Here is a 17,105-nt window from a genome sequence, read left to right as displayed (position 1 = left end):
CTAACAGCATTTCACAGCTTTTCATGATTTGCCAGAGGCTCAAGATGAGTCCAGTCTGTACTCATGCCTGTGACACTGTCTGCCCCTTTTTAATGAACACCCATAGCTTTACTACTGTGGAGCAAAATTCTTGACCTGTTATTCTAAAAACAAAACATTCATTTGCTCAGGAGTCAGCATACAGCTTTCACTGTCCCTGCTGGTTAGGAAAACATCTAAAGTTTTAAAAAAATTACTTTGCAAGATACTTCCTAAAAACTTCATTAATCAAATACAAAGTTAAATAAAAGATTGTAACCATTTTTAAGTACTTTTACACAGGGAACTTTTATTATTTTCTAATGGTCCTTTTACATGACAGTTATTATTTAAGTATATATTTTCACACATTCATCAAATGTCTTCGCAACCACCTTAGTGAATTTTTGCCTGAGATATTTATTAAGAAGACTTCACACTTTCTACATATAAAATACATGCATTGGGATAGGAAACAGAATGAAAGTCAACTTTTCTATTATTTCTCCAGTTAAACTTCCAAGAAAACAGAGAGGCATATACTCATTACACACTACATGGTTATATTTCCTAATTTTTATAACTTAAAATGCTGCTTTGTTAAGTATAGGAAACTAGCAATTAGAATCCCTGAGACCATTAAGAAGTTGACAGTAATTTTTTATTGTTACCCTTAATAAACATATGATATTGACATAATATATCATATATGTGATATATGACATATATTATGATATGTAAGTATATCATATATATATACTTGCAAATAAATAAGATTCATTCACTATTCATAAACAGCTGATAACATGAGGTAAGAAAGAAGAAACAATGTTTAATATACTGTCATGTATAGTTATTACTTAAGCAAATTGCATTTTATAAAAATAATGAAAATAGCAATAGTAATGGGGGTGAATATAATCTTTCTACTGTCATGTGTCAACTAATTAGAACACATTAAAAAACAAAAAATATAATCTAAATCATCATAAAACTCAATTTTATGTATTAGAAATCATGTCAATATTTACAATGCATTTGCTTATTCAGTCTACCCATGATACAGGAATTTAATTAGATATTAGAACTGTGTATTTCATTTATTTCTGTACTGAGACACTTTGGAAACCCAGTGTATGCCTCAATCTTAATGTCACATATTCTTTTAACTGGATTAATAAGCACTGCTCCAAGAAACTCATGTGGGTTTCTTGAAAAAAAAGTGTTTTTTTCTTTTCTTGTGAAAGCAGTTCACAAATGCCAAGGTAATGCAAAACTATAAAAGTGCCAATTTAATTATTAGTTAGAATTTATGAAACCCTCTCTTACATACAAATATGGATCAAGGGTTCACAAAAGGATGTCATAAATAAGAACAGATTATATATTGAATTCATAATGGAAACTATGCAAATATTGAAATATACTGTGTGGCCTTATTAACTTCAATAGGAAAAGTATTATGAAAATACTTCTCTCTTATAGTCAGGGAAGTGGCATTGTAAAGCTATCAAGGAGAGAAGGGCTGAGAGAAGAAGAACCTACATGGAAAAGCTGAAGAGAAACCAAGGGCTGCAGCTAAAAAGAGGAGTCATTTTAAGTGGCTGATGTGAGACAAGTCCAGCTGAGAACCCAGCCTGTCTGCAGCTATTGCACAAGAACCAGAGCTTGAAGCCAAAGCAGCTTGGTAGAAGGTTGGTTTAGAGCACCGTGTCTCCCAGATACAGGTATCTCTTGCAAATAAGATTATTCCGTATTCCGAGGTGTTTGTAGGATACTATAAAAATGATCCCTCTTTAAAACTAATTAAATAATTCTACAATTGCTAATATAGAAGATACATATCTATGCATATATATATCAATATATATAATATGTAATTTTTTAAGTCCTCAAAAAATAATGAACTAAGGTAATTGTTATTACTATTTTAATTTTAGGGATGGATTAATAAAACATAAAAACTGAGTTACTTGCCCAAGTTGCCCAAGTTCAGGCAACTAGTATATATTTCAAATAGAGAATTTAAATAACAAGTCTGTTTAATTCTAAAAACAGAATTTTTACACGTTTACACACACACACACACACACACATGAGTGGCAATAAGATAATAAAGAGTGATGGATATTATCTGTGAGTTCAGTCAATAATTTATATGTTGGAGATTGGCTTGTAACTTTACTGGAAACTATTATTTTCTGACATAATATCAGTGTTGTGGACTTCTTGACATTCAGCGGAAATCCCAGAGGACAAGTTGGAAACCTTCAGATATGGTGCAGGAATGAATTAGACACGGATAGTCCTTCAATTTCAACATTTTAATTAACTGTAAAGTGCAAAAATAAAATACAGTGATCCAAACTGTGAACACTGAGAACTTTTAATAAAACGAGTGTAGATTATTTTTCTCTTTTCTTTTTTGTTGTTTTGTTTTGTTTTGTTTGTTTGTTTGTTTGTTTTTTGGTGCTCTTGTAAACCTTCTGAATGGTGAAAGGTGTGACCTAGAAGGGACATTTATCATACAGCATATGATGTGAGAGTCAGACACAAATTGTACTAGGAACAAAATGTTTCTTTTAACATGTGGATTAGAAGATGTATAAATTTGTCCATTTTAAAATAAAAATTAAGGTGCATGTGCTGTATAAATTATGAAACCATTTTTCTTCTATATATTATTCTCAATTCTAAAGGCTCTGTTGATTTCTTGAATATTTCTTGAAGTGATCCTATTTGGCTTATTTCCTTTTTTGGTTCTGATTTTCACTTGAAATTACCATGCCATCAAGGTGCTGTTAAATGAGGACTGGGATTGAGCGCAGACATGCCTATCTTATGTGTCTTTATTCCTGTCTATTCCCAGAAAGAAAACTTAGAGCACCAAGACTAAACAGCATCTCATACTGTAGAGCTATATCCTGAATAAAAACAGTACCACAGTTGACAATGAAGCTCTCTCTATAAATTTACCTAGCCATGATTGACAAAAATATAAGTGGATTTACTGGAAAACAAATTTCTCAGTTATTGAACATTAATGAACTCAGGGAAAAGTTGGAAATCTGAATGTTTGTTGCATATGGAAGCACCCAACTCTCTTTCTTCAAAGATAACAGCATTGTACCTCCGAGAACTGGCCCTGCCTTCCTCTTGGGGCACACTGTGGTGTTTGCAATCCACCCTCGCACAGAATGTGTGGTCTTCTGCAATAAAAACAGCTGAACCACTCATAACATTTTTAACAAGTTACGTGAAGTCATGATGCTTTTATCAGACATGTTAAAAACTAATTCTTAATTATTTAAAAAAGTAGGTGTTAAACATAATTTTACTTATAACCCTCATTTACATATGTCTGAAAATTTAGAATGAATTTTAAAGCCTCTATTATGAAATATTATCAGAGTAGGAAAAGATGATTAAAAGTAAATTTGTTACACATGTTCAATTTATCTTATTTGACTCTGATGTTATATATGTGTGTGTATGTGTGTGTACATGTATATTATTATAGGCACTCATAAATGCATGTGTATAATGACAGAACATTCAATGATTGAAATGTCTTGGGTCTGAGAACTAAGTTTATTTCTGGCATGAGCTTAATGAGTGGTACTGTATCCCATGACCTGTATATCAGGATAAAAGATAAATATATCCTAGGAATAAAATTTATTAATTAATTTATTTATTGAATAAAATGTTTATGTTACAGCAGTTCTGTGTTAGTGAATTTAGAAATATAAGGCTAGTAAATTTCCAGTAAGATCTAAATTATATTTATGTTAATTTGCACTTAGCATTTAAGAATTGCAAAATATTACCAAGTCCTTCTTATTTATTATAAAAAAGACATCTTATCTTTCATCCTCTAATAAAAATAAGAAAGTTTATGTTTTTTGTCCCTTTGGGTGATGTTTTCCCTCATAATTAGGTTGTCTTTGTTGTTTTAACTCAGCTCTCAGATGTGGTTGTGAAAGGTAAGATTTTATATATATATGTATATATATATATATAATCACACACACACACATATGTGTGTATATATATATATATATACACACACACTAGGTTATGTTAGCATATTTTTGCAGCTTCTACATAGTAAGAAGAAGAATCTAAAAATCATAACTAAATACGAAAAATGTTTTAGGCTAATGAAGATTATCTGCTTAACATATGAAAACACATTTTGTGAAAGTTTTATTAAGTATCTGAGCTTTTCTCATACTGTAAAAAGAAAAAGAAATGAGGTATTCTGCTTTTTTACTTTTTGCCCTGTTCTGGCAACAGGGCAAAAGTATGTGAAGAAATATATCTGGCCATAACATCTAGTATGGAGAAAATAGGCAAAAGCATAGGGAAAGTCAGGTTATGAATTAACTTTATTTATTTCTAGCTATTCCAATCAGGGAAAGATTTAAAGGGCCACAAAGCCAAGTGTATTAACAGCATAAATTTCCATCAATACTGAACCAGTGGAGTTTCTTCAGGAACCCTTTTCATTTATTGCTTCTAGCTTTTTTTATGGACTTTCAAGATTTTCTGTGTCAATACACAGAATAATCTATTTAATGACTTGTAAATAAATAATTTAAAGGTAAGAGGTATTTCTAAAGTTCAAAGAGAAAAATATTTTTAAAATAATAATTATAAGAGAAATATAGAAAACAGTGGTCCATATCATTACAGAAAACTCATGTTTATTGTGGCAAATTCTTCGCTAAAATTCTCAGTTCCTAATATAAACATTATCTTGCCTGCCCTCCTGTAACAGTAGCTGGAAAGTGATGACTGTGTTTCCTTAATTCTAGTACTTTCACCTGTGGTCCAGATTCTGTTAAACATACTTTGAATGCAGAAACACAATGCTAAAATATGTCTATGGGCAGTCACATAGCATCTTGTAGGCAGAAACATTGATTGCTATGGGTTAACTATTGCAGAAGTTCTGTTTTTCATGCCCTAGAATTGTGAGAGGATGTCTGAGAAGGTCATGAGGTCTCTGATACAAATATATGATAGTTGGGATTTTCTTTTAGTTTTATCTATATCATTTAAGCTTTAGTCTTTGATCTCCAAAGATAATTTTGAAATGTTTTCAGTATTTTGTATTTAATCATTATCTGCTTAAATGAATTATACTAAAATTTCTTGCCCCCATATTCATACCCTAAACAATAGAATAATTGATGACAGAGAATTTGTAGGCAACAAAACTAATGGATACAGGAATTCAGGATAAGTTTTCTTAACCCCTTCATTGTATTTGTAAGGAGTAATCATCTAATTACCATTAGACTAATTGATTCTGATGATTCATATCAGCAGGAAAACAAGACATCCTGAACAGCTGGATTGATGGGTGTAACAATGGCAAGGTTGGATTACCGAATAGCTCTAGAAATAGACTAATTTGACAGCAAAGCATGAGGAATACAAAGGCTGAGATACCTAAGGGCACCTAACTCTGTTGCAGGTATTAAAAAAAAACAACTATATTCTCAGGACAAGTTTTCTACTCAAGACCTGGTTATATTAACTTTTCAATGAGTACTACAAAATGTCTGTTATCAGCTAAAACAATTGAGTTCTCATAACTAAGAATCTGATTCTAGAAAGTCTATGCTTGCGAGTTATTTAATTATACTAGTTGTATTCAAAGCTTCACAAAATTGGAAAGTGAAACTTAGAACATGAAGTCAAGAATTTTGGAGTCCCATAGTTAGAATAATAAATTTATTAATACTCCAAGCAATTTTGATACCCCAAACTAAGTTTCACTTAAGAACTAATGGACTTTTTTCTCTATATAAAGATGCTGGTTTTACTTTTTTAAAAAAGTTTCATTGGTTACTTCACTGGGATATTTAACTCCTTATTCACAATTTCACTACCCTCCTGTCCTCTGTATCCACTGAAAAAACAAAGCCTCAGCCTAACACAGAGACTAATGACAAAGGAAAACTCAGAATTAAGAGTTGCAAGTTCTGAAAACTCAGTATTATCATAATTCCCATTAGAAAACTAGACAAGGTAAATAAATTTGGAGCATTCAAAATTTACAAACACATGTGCACTTAAAAACACCCTGATTCCAGATGGATTGTATCAGAATCTCTGCTGCTATGAAAGTAATACTGTATCTTGAGGAACCTGCCACTGTTAGCATCACTATAGAGACAAGAAGGATTCAGAAGTGATGGTTTTTATCCCCCACACAATAGCTTTACTCCAGTTTGGCCTGTTCTGATATCAGATGGTGTTTAGATTCTGTAAAAGAATCAAAATCCAAATCAGATGGTGTAGCCAACTGCACTAGTTGCCATTCCATTTATATTCCCTTTGCTGGAGAAAGTCAAAACAGTCCCTATGATGATGGTTTGCAGTTATCGATTGACAAATGTTTTTTCACATAGCAGTGCACTAAGTTTCATTTCCCTTAATACTGTAGGAACTGTAGGTTAATTGTTTTGTTTTACTGCCACAATTATTTAGATTTGTTCTATAATATATTCATAAGGAATTTGAGAATTCATGCTGATTTAGTACTTAATGACGGGGTTCTGTGGCACTGGTTAGGCAGGAAGTGTGAAGTACATAAGGGACATTTCTAAAACATCTTTGAGCTAGAATTTAGGATACACATCCATTATTTCAGGTCTGCCACCACTATGACCCACCTCTATAGAGTTCTCTGGGGCATATCAGAATGTCTTCTCCAAAATTAAGAGGCAACTAAATATACCATGGGTCTCACAGACTCACAAAGTACTTGATGGTCTCTGAGTTTTGTTGGCAATTTACCCACATTCAGTTTGGTGACTCTTACCCAATGGGAAATTGTATCAGTCAAAGGATATAAAAATGAATATGTTAAATGGGATATTTGGACTGCATTTTGTACATTATATTCCACCCTCCTATTGCTGTAACAAGGGAGCATAGAGCAAGAAAGAAAGAATGTTCTGTCATTGGAATAACAGAGTAACAGAGAGGGAGAAAGAAAGAAGAGAGAGAGAAGGAAATGGTAATTATTGGATTGTTTGAACTGAATGAATCTGATTAGAAGCAAAAGTGACGCTGAATAACACCATCCACACGTAATAATGATATGAAAGAACACAAAACACTTTCTAGCCCTACATTCTGGGGATAAAAATAAAAACTAGTTTGACCCAAATAAGAACTGGTTTAAAAGAGTTTATAATCTATCGGAAATAGACATTGAAATACATGCATGATGGGGAAAAAATCCTTAAAGAAGATGTTGACTAAGGGAGAAAAATTAGTTAATATTTATATCCTTGTGACTAAATTCAGAAACAAGAACTCTAATAGTTATCATATGCTCTTTCAAAGAGTTTTGTTTTGGATTGCTTTCATGTGCAATTATATATTTAATATCTGCCTATTTCACTCACTGTCTATGATTGGGCTTGTTGGTGAAGTTCGTTATTAAGTTCATAGATTATAGGCTGGATTGTGAGTTTCAGAAGATGGGATATCCATATTGCCAAAGATAGATGTGTTAACTGATAATACTTGGATTTTCATTGCTAAGGATCTATTGTACTTAACACTATTCAGAAGAAAAGAAACATACATAGGAGCGTGATGCTGGTCCACGTATCTGTGGTTGCACTGTGTCTACGCAGGTATCAGAGACAGGACGACCCGCTGCTGATTCCTGCAGATTAGCTCACAGAGTATTTATTCAAAATAACTATATTTAATACTTACCCTGCAGATTGAATTCACATGACCTGAGTTTTGAGAAACAGAAATACTAGAGAAAGTCACCCAAAAAGTGGACATAAGCAATGCAAATTGGTGACCGCATTTAGGAAGACTGTATCAGTTGCAGTGGTAACAGATGATCTCAGACTATTGTGGGGAGGAACCCTTTACCTATTTCTAAAGTAGGTCAGAAAGACTCTGGCAGCGTGGGAATTCGTTTTCACCACAAAGGACAGTGGTCTAGTGAGGTGATGCCCTGTCTATATTGTTATTAGCTGAGAAGCAACAATTAAGCACTCTTGGCCTCCCAGAAATTTCAAGAACTACACAATGCAGCACACTGTTTACTGTTGTTCAAAATACCTAACAGAATTTCCTGTTATTAAAATTCCTGATAAAGAAAATATGTTCCCAGTAATGTAGGTTATAGTCCCAAAATGCAAGGATGGGTTAGTAGTATAGACTGTAATGTTCTTTCCTTAATTTATGGAGATAATGAAACCAACAAAGAAATATGTTCCATAATAGTTAGAACAGCACATGTCTTCATCTATCTCAGATATAAATATTAAAAACAACATGAATTCCATATTTGTCTAAAGTATATCTAATCTAATATATATATATATATATCTACTGCAGATATATATTAAAGATTAAATTCTATAAAGGTGCTGAAAGTCAGAAAAAAGAAAAACAAGTATGTTCACATCACAGCTAGAATTTAACTTCCTTTTGAGATCTTATTTATTAATAGAAGAACACGGAAAAGGTAGATATATAGGTGTAAAAATCACAATCTCACAATTTCTATAATTTGGCCACCCAAAATATCCTTGAAGATCAACTAAAACCATCATAAAATTACCAATAATACTTAAGGAATGGCCAGGATAATTTAAAAACACCAAAGAAGCAATAACTTTTATGCCAGTAATGGTAGAAAATATAATGAGAAAATATTTCTTGTGATCTCAAGAATTTTATAATAGTCCCAATGTGGACTGAGTTATTGGGCTTTGATAGCATGTGTGGCAGGAGATCAGAAGTAGAGGAAAGTCGTAGCCTAGTACCACCAACACCTCTGGGGTCTGAGTCTCACATCAACATTTATACCTTGGTTTTAGGGGGAAGCAGTGAAGAAGTTGGCATTTGGGAGACATGAAGTCTTAGCTAATATTGAGACTAATTGTGGATAGTCCTAGTGATATGAATAATGTACACTTTCTGTTAAATTAGTACAACTCCAGGAATATTACAGGCTTTATCATTATCACCAAGATTCAATTGCTTCCACCATATTTATGTATCTATCTATTAGATGGGACTGTAGCTCAGAGGTAGAACCTGTGCCTAGTATGCATACGGCACCAGATTGGATCCACAGCACCATAAAATGAAAACTAAAAACTAAAATGAATAATCCGAAAAGCAGTTCTCTATCAATGTGAATATCTTTGTGTATCTGTATCACTTGTGGGAGAAAATATTTCATATGTATTTTCTGTTAAGGAAAATTCATACTCAATCCTTTACAGCACTTCCTGGGATAGATCTGGGGAAAGTGGGAAGCAGTTGCCTAATAATCTATGTTATTATTAAAATATCATAGTGTTCTATGATATTTTAAAAGGAAATGTCACTATTCAGAAGTCTGTATTTTCAGATAATTTCCTTGAATGATCACTTAGCTTCTTAAGTAAAAGCAATCAGAATTATACAACATTTTTCTGTATTAAACTATACTACTTTACTCTATTTGAAATGTAGCTTATTTTCAATATTACTTAATTCATCCTAGTTAAAATATATTTCATGTGGATCCCATATAATAGACAATAACATATTACCGTATTGAAGCACAATGAAACTAAAAGCAAAGTGTACTCTGTGAAACCGTGAAGGAGAATTTTAAAAGAAATGACCTTATTTTATAAATCCATTCACTGTTTCTAAAATGACATCTATCATTATCTTTTAAAATTCACTGAAATTTTATAAACAAGTGAGAACTTTGATGGACGATTCAAGAAAAGTAGATTCATTCAATTATTCTGTAATATAAACTAATAAGGCCAAATTTTTATTTCATTCTTGTGTTCCTGCTCCTGTGCTCTCTCTCTCTCTTTCTTCCTTTCTCTCTCTCTCTCCACACATACACACACACACACACACACACACACAGTCACAGAAAGACATGTGTACATACAAATATATCTATAGTTGTCTATTAGACAATATCTTTACCATGTTTTGTAATTTTAAAAATATTCAACAAATAGATAAAAAAAAATGTCATTTATTGGGCATCCACAAACTTTAGGCACTATTCTTAAAGGTACTTTGAATTTTAGCAAAATAGTATGTTATTTTATTGATTATGATCAGTTATGGTCATGTAATCTTAGCTTTATTGATGATCATTCTAAGTTTGTGCATACACTCTTCTTTGGGGAATAGCCAAACATATTCTCACATCCACATTATAGACTACCACTCAGCAATAAAATGGCAAATCTATTTGTATGTAAAAAGTATGGCTGAGTCTAAAGTTTAGAGAAAATGTCAATCCTATAATACATGATTCCATTTATGTAACAGTCTTAATGAGATGATAATACAGAAATGGAAAAAAGATTAATTGCTCGCAATAGTTAAACAGCTAGGGATACAAAGCAAAAGGTTTGAGTATAAAAAGATAATAGAATGAGTGAAACATCATTACCCTTTGTACATGTATGATTACACAAATGGTGTGACTCCGTGTACAATCAGAAAAACGAAAGTTGTACCCCATTTGTGTACAATGAATTTTAAAAAAATAAAAGAAAATTAAAAAAAAAAGAGAACAGGAGAGATCTTTGTGATGAAAATGTTCTGTATTTTGACTGTATCAATGCCTATCTCCTGGCTGTGACCTTGTACTCTAATTTTGCAAGACGTTTCTATTGAGAAGGGCATTGTCTTGGTAAAGGGTTCATGGAATCTTTATTGTTTGAAAAAATTACATGTGGATTTATAATTCTCAAAATATTGATTTGTTATTATGCTTTTAAAACTTTCTAGCACACATGATTAAAACACCTGTTGATAACATAGGTGAATATTTATTTTCCAGATTTTTATTATTGAAAAATTTTAAAGATGTGTTTTTTAAATTAGAACAATATAGAATACTATAATTTGGTTAACTATAATGGAAAACTTTATCAGGAGACAATATTTTATTGTTATCAAATGGTTACTTTGGACAAATAAGAGGCAAGATATGTACTTTCAAATTCAAGTATTCTTTTAACTACTTTTTTTCCTTCTGACTACTTCTATTGTTCTTTTAAGGCTGGGCATACTGTTTGACACTATATGGTATTGAGTATATTAAATTAAACATGTAATGGGGACTTCATTACTTCCATTAGTTAAGGATCTTTATGACTTGAAAAATGAAAATGTCATAGTTTACAGCAGTTCCAATATAAGTGAAATAATTGTTATTCTTATCTGGGCCAATATCACATTCATTTTGCAATCTGGTTCACTTAAACCTCTGTATTTTTATTTGTTCAATTTCAAGGAATTTTCAGTGGTGTCCAATTTCTCCCTAGGAATATACAGTTCTCAACACTGAAACTGAATATTTTAAGTTTTCAAAAATATTCCATGTTTGGTACCAGATTAGGCAGTTGGCAGTGAAAATAAACATTGACCTAACAGAATCTTTTACTGTCATTATGGGTGAAGCACATATTAACAAATATGGAGACACAGTGAGACATATAAATACAAGTTAAGTGCAATAGTTAGCTGCAAGGCCACTAGGGAATCCCTTTCTCAAGAAATAGTGTAATCTTGGTTAGGAGTTCAGTAGAGCTAGAAGAGAGAGCTGAGCCGCCATGTTAAGAATGGTCGAACCAACTGGCCAGCAATGAAAGAGCTAAGCCTTTCCCAACTCCTTAACTCTGACAGTACAGGCAAAAAGCCAAAATTAGAGAAAACTCTTACTTTCCCTGAGCAATTTTCACCACATGAACCAGGAGGATGCAGGTTGAGGGTCAGGAGGATGTGGGTAGAGATGGAGTCTTATACAATGGAGGGGGCCCAAACAAAAGCCTCCTGCACTATTATAGTTCCAGGGGTTAGGAGGAAGCCATGAGGTAGGTATGAGCATGAAATAGTACTGCATGTTGAGTCAGATGAAGAAAATTATCTTTCATATTAGTTTCCTTCTACTTACCCACTCCTGTAAAGGCATCTCAACAGAGATACCTCCAGAAGACCTCTGCCTGGCACTAACTTATAGTAAGACCTCTGGGAATGGAGGTGCCTTGACAGGAACAAAAATATCCAAGGACTGGCCAGGGAAACCTGAGTCCATGATAGCAGCTCTCTTCAGTAACTACAATATACTGGCTCTGCACCAAGTTACCTGGTGTGGAGAGGGCAGCTATCCCTACAAGACCTGCCAAGAAAAGCCTTGGCAATCATCTGCGGACAGACCTGAAGAGCCAGGTAGGTTTTTAAATCAGACTCTTTAATTCTTATGAAGATTGCATTGGGGCGAGGCTGATGAAGAATGGAGTAAGACATTATGGTTCAGATTCTGCAAAACACTGGGCCAAAAACAAGGTAGAAAAGGAGAGAGATGCTGGGGCAGAAGCAGGAACAGAAGAGAATGACTAATTGAAAGAAATAACCAATACCACTGGAGGTTATTGATCAAGTGAGCAAAGGTAAGGGAGAAATCGAAATGGTAGTTTTCAGAGTGAAGTGTGTATTCTCTTTATGGATCAAGTTAAGATATTTGGAAAGTATACTAAAAATGATGAAAACCTAAGGAAAGTTTGAAGCAGTCAATTTACATATTTAAGTTTTCCAGAGAGTTACACTTCCAAATGCTTGTGCAAAGTGCATTATGGTTGCTGTACGGCACAACTAGAAATGGATGGACAAGTAAATTGATGTTGCAATAATTCAGAATATTTGTTGGTTTCTATGATATGATGCAATAGGTAGCAGAAGAAAAAGAGAAATATTGGCCAAATTGAAAGATTATGTTTTGAGTTATAATTGATATTCTTAATTTTGTGGTATGAGAAAATAAAGCATGAACCAAAACTGAATTCTGGTGCTCTCTATGATCATCTGAGTGTATGGAGAATTTTTTTATTCATTTTGAAACATTGAAAAAAGGCAAATTTGGTAAAAATAAAAATATCATTTTAAGGATGTTAAGATGTTAATATAGAATAATAAAGTTAAGAAAAATACATTGCTGCAGTAAATGTTTATAAAATGTTTAAATATATGTAAAAATACTATTTGATAAAACATAATAGTTTAGATACATCTTAATTGATTTGGGGCATAGAGCTACTTAATTTGATTTTTAAGGTAAAGAGTTTCAGAGCATTGTTATAGCACTAGATTCAAAATAAAAAATAGAAATGATGGCTTCTTCATTTATCAAGTATTTATCATCTAATCTTCATTCATCAACCATTTAATGACCTTATTCCCAAAAGTTGGCTGTTAAACTTCTGTTAGATTTAAAATTTACCAGAACGACCATTTTGAGAATAAGAGTCAAGCAGTAAGTACTTTTTATTATGAGACATGCACAAGGACAAAGTCAGAGTATGATTTAGTAATTTTTATCCAAGCTTTCAGCATGGAAAAGGCCATGATACTGTATGAAGAAAATTGACTACCCTCTCTCATATTGCATGAAAATATGTACCTATGCCAGGTTGTTCATCTTTGAGATATGTGTCACAATAGTTTTATGGAAGAAATAAGTATTGGTGAAAAAATGAAGGATGGCAAAATTATTTTCTGCCAAATTTATGTGACTATTGATCTTCTTTTATTGGTAATATTTTCATGGGTACTTCCCCTAACTTGGGAAAATTACACAATAATTTAGTGATGTTTATCTGAAAATATGTAAACATATATCAGTGGTTTTTATTAAACATAGATCAATTGATTTTCATAAAAACCTTGAACGGTATAAGACTTGAAGTTTGAGACTGATGAAGTATTAAAATCTCAGATTAGGCATCTTGTAAAAATCTCACAGAAAAACTCTTTGATGGCATAGGGTTTCAGATCTATCTCAGATTCAAATCTCATGTTCTTTCCACTATTCAATTATACTTCATCATGAAAATAGTTAAGAGTAATAACTTAGTGTTTAATTCTTTATGGGAATTGGATGGAATTTTAAATTTCTTAACAGAAAACACTCTTCTCACAAATGTTATTGCTGAATGTTTAGGAAATGAAGTGAACAAATTTTTAGTTCACAGTTGTCATCATGTGTATATATGTACACATATACATACATATATAAAATAACTTACAAAGGCTGTTATTTACCCCATTTTAACTTCTTTTCAGGTTAACATTTTTTTTTCTTTTTTCTTTCTAATTTATCAACTATTTATGAGATGTCTTCTGAATATCCACCAGGATACAACATACTAGGCTTTTATTGTTTGTTTTTGTGGTGCTGGACTTTGTGACTTTCAGGTAAATGCTCTACAACTGAACTACATCCTTAGCCTTCTATACTAGGGTTTTTTTTGTTTTGTTTTGTTTTTTTGTTTTTTTCTTTTTTCAATGAAAGCCTCATTTTGAAATGTGGTTTTCTTCAAGCAATGAAGGTGGTAGAGGAGATTCCTCTTCTTTCTCAAAAAGTTGTTTGTTACACTGCCTACACAAAGGATCAATTAAGAAAGCCAAAGAATAAGGTGTTGCATTTCTTTCAAAATAATTTAAAATATATTAAATTTTCCTAAGGAAGATTTTGTAGGAATGAGGTGTTCTGATTAGATAGGTACATGCCACTGGAGGAGAACAGAACTTTTAAGGAGCTGTTTTTGTTTAGGGTAGTTGAGACTGAATAATGAACCCAATGAGGTCAAGCAGCAAAGACAGATGTACATAAGAGTATAAGCTGAAGTGATGACAACACCGACTCTTTACACGACTAGGACACTCCTCACAAGTGTTCCATTAAGTACTCTGGTTTTTAGATACAATGGAGAAAGAAACAGTTGTACCTTAACATCTGTTTAGAAAATACAAATAAATATAATGCTAATAAATGGCCAACAACTGACAACTCAGTAACCATTTGAACAGTCATGCATTTAGAAACACATCCTCATAATCTGACATACGAATTTGTCGTCTCCTGCACATGCGCACCATTAAAAAAAAAAAAGAAAAAACAGCCAATAATAGTGTCTGTTATCAGTCAGGAGCACAGGCTCTGATCCACCTGTCACTGGGGAACACCATACACCAAAGGCTGCATGGCCTGTCCCGCTGGTCAGAGGGAGCTGAGGGACGTACTTGCCAACATCAAAGCAGCTCTGAGCACAGCAGGAGGGGACGTCAAACCATGCCACCACTGCACTGGGAACAAGGATGGCGGCACGGGAACTTTGCCACCACTGAGGAGAGGCTCTGGATGCCTACTCTCATCATCAAAACATCAGTAACTGCACTTTGAATCAAAATGACTAGAACGAGCTCGACAGCTGCTGATCACAGTGGACTGAAGTGTTACAGTAAGGCTGTCACTGCAGAAATGGGGCTTCCTCCTCTAAGATGGACCTGCACGTGCCGTGGAGGAAGAGATCCATGACTAGTCCACTAGAGTCTAGCTGGCTACATTCTATTCACAATCCCAAAGAACTTCTATTTCAATCCAAGACCAGATGTTTGGCCTATCATTCCAGCTGTTCCTTTGCCTGAAAGAAAACGAGATGTGCAACATTGCTTAGAAAGTCCTGTATGTGAGGAAGTCTTTCATTTTGGGGGGATTGGCAGTGCTAGGACTTGGTAAGTTGTCAGTTAACTTCGAAGGGCTTCTGGCATAAGTGCTTCAGTGAGGATAGAATTCTAGGAGCAGTCCAGAACTGGACATGGCCATCTCTTGTCCCTGTGGCAATAACTCCACCATGTGGAAAGAACGTGCAGTAAAGCCCATTGGTCATGGGAGCAAATGCAACGGGAGCCTTCAGCTCCAGGGCCCAGATCCTGAGGAGCCTGTCGTCTGCCACTGTGGCAAGGTACAGGCCTTCAGGAGAGAAGCACACGGATCTCAGTGGGCTCATGCGGACATCCTGTCATCCATGGCAGGCTCCAGCTGGGTGTGGCGGAGTGACCTCAGCCTCTCGCCAGTGTAGGGGTCCCACATAATCACGTTGGTATCATAAGACGCTGTGATAAGCAAGGCAGAGTCTGGGGAGAAGTCACAAGAGACAGCACTGCTTTGGTAGTCTTCTAGCTTCCGGATTTGTGCTCCATAGAAAGACCGACTTCTCCCCAGCTGCAGAGCACAGCCTACTGCAGTCGGGGAGATGGAGCAGCAGTAAACCCACCGCAGGTGGCCCGATAACACCTGAATCTGTTCATCGTGTTTATTCAGGTCCCAGATGCGAAGAGTCTTGTCCCGTGATGCAGAGACCAAAATCAAACTACCACTAGGTGTGAAGCTCAGATCTCTCACAACTTCTTGGTGACCAGAAAGATTCAAAAGCAGGAGCCCTGTCTGCACCTCCCAAATCTTGATCTGTCCATCATTGAGCCCTGTAGCAAGGATCAAGCAAGAGATGTCTGGCACTTGGGGATGGTGGCGTGCCCAGAGCTTCCTGCTGGGTGGAGAAGGCCACGGGCTGAAGACCAAACCCCAAACAATCTGACCACAGTCCAGTGTCTTCTCCTTTGGACTCCCTCATCCTTTTGTATCATTTTTGCTGCTTCAACTTTTGGCTTCAAACCCTTTAGGGATGAACTGCTCCTCCAGTGGTCAGGGCATCAGCTTGATGATGCAGTGTCCTTGAGACCAGGCAAACCAGGAGCCATCTGGGGAGAAGGCGACACTCCAGGTCTCACAGCTCAACTTCCAAACTGGTGGGGGCGCCCAGGCTTGAGTTTGGCCAGTAGCAGCGGTTTCTCTCCGGCCTCCATGGAGGACGCGCACACCTCACACTGCAGGCCAGCCCTCATGCCGGCGACCCCGGCCCTGGCCCCGCCCTGCCCCGCCTATGCCACCCCCGCTGCCACCCCGAGAGGCCATGAGCGGCTTCCCTTCACGTCAGGTGGCGGCGGGTGCGGCACGGGCTGGGAGTCATGGGGGCAGGGCGGGCAGGATAACAAGGGGGGGTGGGGGGCTTGGGTGGAAGGGTAGGCGGCCTATACTAGGTTTCGATGACATTTTTTGTTAGAGTCACTTGTTAAATGTATTTCAAAACTCATTTCAAATTAGTCACACATTAAGTAACAATCATCTGATAAATTCCAGCTAATAATTCTGTTATGCCATATAA

General features: G+C 35.0%; 1 pseudogene across 1 annotated transcript; it reads right to left on the bottom strand.

Annotated features, from left to right (window-relative positions):
* Positions 1-15,553: 15,553 nt before the first annotated feature.
* Positions 15,554-16,769, bottom strand: LOC306659250 (WD repeat and SOCS box-containing protein 2-like; annotated as a pseudogene). Its single transcript has one exon. The product of its transcript is annotated as a WD repeat and SOCS box-containing protein 2-like (transcript).
* Positions 16,770-17,105: the final 336 nt, after the last annotated feature.

Source organism: Sciurus vulgaris (assembly GCF_902686455.1).
Source record: "Sciurus vulgaris genome assembly, chromosome: 4".
Lineage (NCBI taxonomy): Eukaryota > Metazoa > Chordata > Mammalia > Rodentia > Sciuridae > Sciurus > Sciurus vulgaris.
This window is presented reverse-complemented; position numbering and strand designations above follow the sequence as displayed.